This window comes from Cryptomeria japonica, chromosome 1 (genome assembly GCF_030272615.1).
Source record: "Cryptomeria japonica chromosome 1, Sugi_1.0, whole genome shotgun sequence".
NCBI lineage: Eukaryota > Viridiplantae > Streptophyta > Pinopsida > Cupressales > Cupressaceae > Cryptomeria > Cryptomeria japonica.
Window position 1 is genome coordinate 72,244,711 of NC_081405.1, and position 7,781 is coordinate 72,252,491.

Genomic DNA, 7,781 nt, shown 5'->3' on the forward strand with positions numbered 1-7,781 from the left:
ATGCAAGGCCATTTGTGCTATATATTTAGTGTGTCTTCTCTATTGATTTAAAATCGATTTATCAAGGTCAAGTAAGGAAATTCTAACTATTCCTTTTTATAATTGTGATATTTTCAATAATATTTCATTTTTTTTAGCATTGGTTTGTGAGGGTCAAATATTTGATTATTAAGTGAAGTATAACATATATATTTTTAATAACATTAAATTTCATAATCTTATTAACTTAAAATTAGTCCATTATAAGAGAAGTACATAGTCACAAAACCCTTTTTAGTGCCAATTGTATAGAAAGTTGTGCTTTAGTTACTAGATCAAGTCCTTTAGAAAGTTAGATGTTGTTTCTCTTTAGAGAGATATGTGAGGTTAGTAATTATAAAAAATAAGATTGATATAAGGCTTATAAATTGAGGTGTTTAACCTTAAAATTGAATTCATGAAGTCTTTTATTAAATTTGATGTCTTTATAAAAGTCAAAAAACTTGTTTTTCAACTTATCAAACGAAAATAAAATTCATAGCTCTTGAACATGACATTTCAATCAAACACCATTTTACTTGTAATTTGATCATAATTGATAAAAGATAATGACATTTTCTTTTATGAAATAATATGAAAAATACATTACAACATTCAATCAACATTTTAATTTATCCATATATTTAAGTTTGTTAAGTATAAACTTAATCAAACCATTATTTTATAGGAGTTATTAAATGAAATCTTCAAATAAATTGAATCACTTATTGAAGCCTTCATCTATATCGAATTTCTTATCTTCATGAAATTCTTCATACAATTGTGTGTCCTTATATTACTCAAGGAAATAGCACTTATCCTTATAAAAGTCAAAAAGGTCTTTCTTTGCAACTGATTGAAGGTAAATGAGTCGCAACCTTTACTAATTCATTTTTGTTAGGTGGCTATCTTCCCAACTGACACCTCCTTTCTCACACTCCCTATATAGGAAAATCAAATTCATTTATTTTGTACCTACCCAACTATCATCGCAGTCCATGAGATATAATCTATTTGAGGAATTCTTTCAAACAATTTGCTTACCTTCTGCATGATGATAAAAAATGTGGATTTAACCTTTCCACTAATGAAGCATTTCCATAAATATATTTTGGTCAAACCATGCGATTAGATCTCATTGGAGAATTATATCAAACACTTCAATTGCCCTGAAAATTCAAACCTCTATTTATATCAGTCGACTTCCACTAATCAATGCTTGCCTCTGTCCGAGAAACACCCCGACCATGCTCTCTATGTCCTCCTTCATGCTACCATTTTCCCGAAGGCTATTATTGTTTATGGTGAATGATTATCTTACAGTTTTATGATAATCCTAGAAGCACCAAGTAACGCACACATATACTAGGTAGGAAAATTCATTTATTTGTCAATCTGCATGAGTATGGATTTGCACTTTTTTTATAGTAGAATGTGTAGTGTTAAAAAAAATTATTTCATAGATATTCTTATCCATGCACACTTATTTCAAATTTTGTGCTCATCCATGCTCCGTCGCTCAAGAATCTTATCAAGCCACCAGTAACTAATATAAAAAAATTCTACATTTTGGGTGTTAATAACCTTTATTAAGCCTTTGTTCATCTTGTTTCACGACAAACACATTCCTTTCAGATCGGATGGTAACACTGTCTATATAAAAAAATCAAAGTTATGGAAAAATTGTTGCCTATGGAACTACAAACAAAGTCGAAAACATTCAATGATTTATGCCTCGACAATGTCGTAATCAAGAACAATTCTTGTTAAGATGGTAGGGTATGTCTCATTTTGAATCCTTCCCCAGTCGTATGCATCTCTAATGTGACCATGTTACTATGTTAATATTTTGAATAAATCACCACTGTTGAAGCAATAGAAATGATTCCTAAGACTAGGGAGCTCAAGACAACCAACCCATCCATAAACAACAAAACTTTTGATAATTACCTTCCTAAAATATTAGATAAGATCAATTTATTGGTTGAGTAATATCTAGTTTAAAATGTGTATTAGACCTTTGGCTGGCAAGGGATCATTTTTCTATAACTGTTTTTCGGAGAAGCATGAGGACAAGGGTGACAATAATGACCATAGTGGTCATGTGGCAATGGATAGCATGGATGGGTAATATATTGAGATCATTCTTGCACTCTCACCATGTCAAAATAATTTCTCACCTTTGATAGCTGGTCATGTACCTCCTTAATGAGAAGTGACAATATTTTTCATTTCAAAATTTTATAAAAAATTTTATAGTTTTTAACTTCATGTTCAATAAAATATTGGTCTACACTCCTAATCATGATATATGAACATGTGAGTTTACTTGGTAATTTTAATTGGAGCATGATCTTAGATAGCACCTACAAGAGAATGTTTAATATATGGATTATATAAACATAGTTGGTAATAAACTTAAGTTCCAACTTCATGCTATTAAATATAATTATAAATTGTTTTCAAGGAACAAGTATTCTTGTGTGTGCAAGCCTTAAGAAGCATCTATTTCTATATAGTAAATATGATATTGTTGCAATATGTGGGTTAAAAGGCACTTTAATCACATTGATTTTCCCCCATGAATCTAGAAAAAATTGCACTATTGATGACTATAACATACCTAATAAGGCAAGGGTTATGGTCAATATATGGGAAATAAGAAGAGGCCCAATTGCATGAGAAAGTCTCTTAATCTTACAACTTAAAAATCCATGAAATATTCTTCGAAAGGAAAAAGTTAAGACTTAAGCTTGCCCCCATTTTACTATTGGAGTGTGAAATTTTCTCAAAATTTGTAACCACATTAAATAAAAAGATAGCATGATATCTCATTAATTGTTAATTGACTATAAGATTAAACATGATAAGAGGTAAAATATTTACCTATATTTCACATTTTTTTATAATGTCATGTATTGAAAAAACCCTCTAATACTTCTTAAGTTTAATGGACCTTATTATAATGGGTGGCTATCGTCCTTATAAACTGTCTGAGGAGCAAACCTGGAAAGGATAGCTCACCCGTTTCCTTAATTTTTTATGGATCATTACTATATGTAGTAGTATGTCTATTTTTTAAACAAGACAACTAATTATTCATGCTTATTCTCTTGAAAATATATGTTGATCTCCTTGCTACGAATTATTAGACTATATTTTACATTTAAGAGGAATATTATATGATCTTTGACAAATGACAAAAAAATAATATTATGTTTTTTCTTTGCACCAAAAATGAAGTTGATTACTATGTTACTAACTATATTGTTTCTTCTATGGCGAGGTTATGCCTTCAAAACATATGGTGCAAGTTCTATTACATGGATGGTGTAATACTTTAATGAGAAGACTAGCTTTTGTGTCTTTTAATCAAATGGGCAAAATATGAATGTAGCTCTTGAAGAATCAATATGGCCTTGAATATTTATGGAAGAGTTCCATTTGGATACATATGAAAGTACCATATTACTTGAAGTTACTTTACTCTTTCTAGAGAATATCATTTCTAAAGATCAAAATGAACATTGAAGATCATGGGCACCTCACTTAAGTGAAATCATTCTATAATAAAGGCACCTTGAAGATCATGGGCACCTCACTCAAGTGAAATCATTCTATAATAAAGACACTTTGAAGATCATGGGCACATGCTATATGTTGAAATTTTAGCCATCACTTTGAAATCCTCTATGCAGTGATTGGCTTTAGGTGATGCCATTAAGGGGGAGTGTACATGACACCACCTAGTGGCTAAATCCTAGATGTAAGACCTAATAGGCATAAGACCTTTAGGTATTATATGCTCCAAATCCAAATAATGCTTGGCCTTAGGTGATGCCATTGAGGGGGAGTGTGCATGTCAATGACACCACCTAGTGGCTAAATCCTAGTTTTTAAATCCTATGGGTAGGCATATGTCCTAATAGGTATGAAATAAGACCTATATAGGAATTAGTAAGTCCTTTAAGCCTACAGATAGGCATATGTAAGTCTTTTTTTATTTTAAATACTGCAAGTAGGCATTAGTAAGTCCTATAGGCACATTTGTGCTTAAGTTCTACGGGCATATTGTAAATTCTTCTCCTTGTAAATCTTCCACTTGTGAAAGCATTGTATTAAGTCCTACGGGCACTATGTAATGAACCTAGGGAGAGGCTAATTTGAGGAGACCATCGCTCCAATATATTTTTTTAAGACCTCATAGCATCATTTTTAAAACACCAATATTATAAATTATGACAAGATGACTTTCATGTAGTCTGGAATGCATGATCTTCATGTTGGCATATATTTATGTCCCTATTTATCATTGTCAAAGAAGACCTACATTACTGGGGTACTTTATTTTTTCTTTTATAGAAATTGACATGTGATCCCCTATTAACATTAGGGGGAGTGTTAGAACATAATGTTATTAGGGATCACATCCTTATAATACTTATATATAATGTTCTACTATAAGGTTATAAAATCATATATATTATATGCTTTATAAGCATATCCCATTTGAAATAATTATAATCTAATAACTATTAGATTATTAACTATTTATGAGTGGGGGCTATTGAAAAGATGTGACTAGTGAAGCCACCTTTCCTCCTTTATTTAAGGAGATTCTCTCTCATTTGGGAGTGGTGAGAATTTAGAGCTTTATGGTGAGTTGTATCACTATGCATGTGAGGTATTATTGGCCATGTGGAAGTATTGGAGGAGTGTCCCCAGGTTCAAGTCTATTTTATGATAGACTATTTTTGTAAGTGTTTTAATAAAATGTTGCTTTATGGGTTTTTTTACCCGAAAGGGTTTTCCCCATGTATATCTTGTGTAATGTGTAGATTTATGCATGTATGATTCTCATTTCATTTATTTTATGATCTTGTTTATAATGATTAGTATCCTAAGATCCTAATTTCTAACATGCACTCACAACAAAAATGAGAGTAATCCCTAGAGTACAATGTCTATGTGTGACTATGTACTAATGACAAAATACAAAGCTCTTGTTTTCTCTACCCTCTTGCATCCATGCATTGGTCTTCTATCCTCACATACCAAACTTAAATTGTAGTAAATAAAAATATTTAAACTCAAACTAAAAGATATATAACATTAAATTCAAACAAGAGATATCTAATATTTCCCAAAACATTTTGTGTAGAATGTATCAATGTGTTCTTGAAGATATGTTGACCTCATTTGATGCAAAGTGTTACATACTATGGTGGTGTGGAAATAGGGTTCACTAGTCTAAACATACAAACTAGGAATCGAACCCTTTCACATCAACATACATGAAACAATAATCAATAGGCCCAACTTCAAACCCTTGGGAGATTTGGGAACAATGATTGAGTTATTCTCTTTTTGTGCTTTTGATATGACTAGATGAGATGCATTGAGAAAATACAAGAACTAGATATAAAGATGCAAATTTGACAGTAATCAACATGAACATTAAGCTATAGAATAGATATGCAAATTATGAACAAAAATATGAAAATGGGATTCAAAAAGGAACCTATGCTACAATTTGATCTTGAAAATGCTAGACTATGTAGCTAGGCGCCACTGTCCTAAAGGTGTCTAATGCAAATTATGTGAATAAATTTCAGATCAAGATGCTCTACAGATTATCTCTATGAAATTTTGTCAAAAAAGTGTCAAACATTGTAGCTAAGCTACAACGTTTAGGGTTTTCTACTTCTCTAAAGTCTATATATGTTCATCGTAGTCTCTAGTTCACAAATCTATAATCCAAATTCACCAAATCTAAATCCTACACATTGAAAAGAGAGAAAATGGTATTGGGTTCTATAGGGGCTTGGCTAAATCAAACCCTAGGTAGGAATTAACCTCCCCTACAACAAAATGGATATAAAAGAGAGCTCACCCTTGCAAGGCATAGGCTGAAAACCTTAAGGAAAAGCAAAATTGTAATGTTAAACCTTTACTATGAATCTTCTTGCCTCGAAGTCTCATGAAAGATTGATGTTTCTAGGTGAAATCTAATGCATGCCTTCATATGAACTTAAACATGTATTCCATCTTGAATGCTTGATTGCTTGAATTCTTGATCTCTCCTTCACTGCCTTGAATGTGACTAAATTCTTGTTCAATTTACTTGATGATAATTGAATTAGGATATGAGAGATGTTTCAAATGAGGGGGTAAGACATGATTTTATACTCAACCTCATGAAACGTGTTAAAATTTTGAAAAAGGCTAACGTCAGGAAGAACTATCTTGCTAAACATTTTTTGACCACTAGAGGGTTCAAATTTAGGCCTCTTTTGGTTGGACCGTGGTGCTAGCTTGTGTCAAAGTCCAAGGGAATAGGATACTAGGCATCTTAGTTTAGGAGGACTAGGGCACTAGGTGCCTTAGTCTAGGAGGACTAGGGTGCTAGGTACCTTATTCCGAACCTCCTAGGTTGAGATTTGGCTAGAGAGCAAGAAAAAGGTGTTGAATCTCCAGATTTAGGCACTATCTTGAGTTGAACCAATCAAGTTTGGGGAGGAAGGGAGAAACACTAAAGTTAGCCCCAAATGAGTATGATATTGTATGAGGATACAATTTATGACACTAAATTTAGCCCCCACTTTAGCGAGAGTATGACCTTATACTCATTCTCTCAATAAAGTACAAGATAGCATCAAAATACGTTCACCAAGACATTAAAGAGATAAGAAAATGCTAAGTCCTTAAGGAATTAGGATCTCATCGATCTAAAATATCAAGATAAAGGAGCAACATGATCAACATAGGTTAAACAAACATGGAGCATGCAAGAAAATAAGAGATATGCAAGGTCCAGTAAGGAATTGCTTACTATGAGTCATATGAGAGAAGAGAAGAGAAGAGACATGACTTCGTGGTCTAATAAGGCTACTTTTAAGTCATGTTAGAGAAAGGAGAGTCAAACTAGTCTAGCAAGGTGTGTTATGCTAGTCAACTCTTGCAAACGATTACAAAGAAAAACCTCAATTTGCTAGATAATATGACAAAAAATGACTACAAAATGGGTCTTGCAACATGCACCAAACACAAAGATTACAAAACAAAGCCTCAACTTGCAAAGTAATCGGAAAATGTGATTGCAGTATGCACTAAGCATATCATGGTGTGTGGTTAAAGTGTACAAACCAAACTTCATGGTGTGTGGTCAAAGTGTACAAACCAAAATTTATGGTGTGCACACTAAGTGTTAACATATAGTGGATTATATGCTCGTACGTTAAAGAATGTGTATGTCTTACTAGGAGCAATTGCTTTAAGGTAGCATATATGCATTTGAAAGGAAAACACATTACAACAATGAAATGCCCCCAAACATAGGCATATCAAAGGTGAAAGTCACAAGACATGAAAGAGAACATAAGGGATCCATTATCTAGGGTCGATGTGTGCATCAAATAAATCATGTATATCAAGTATGATTGTTACAAATTTACCTCATCCCTCAAAAGTAGTGAAATTGCGAGCACAATGGAAGAAGAACACATAAGATGAACAACACAAGGCTTTCTAGGTCAAAAAATGGTTTAGATCTATCAATCAAGGTTTACTAGCTTACTAGCTAACACCCTATTCAATATTCCAAAGTCACTCAATTTCATGGAAATTGTAATTACACATATCCAAATCATAAATTAAACATTATGTATACCCACAATTATATTAGGGATTCATCCATACCAAAATGCATTAAATTCAAAATTCATGTTTATTCGGAAACCCTTCTCTCTAGGTTGCTTCTACAC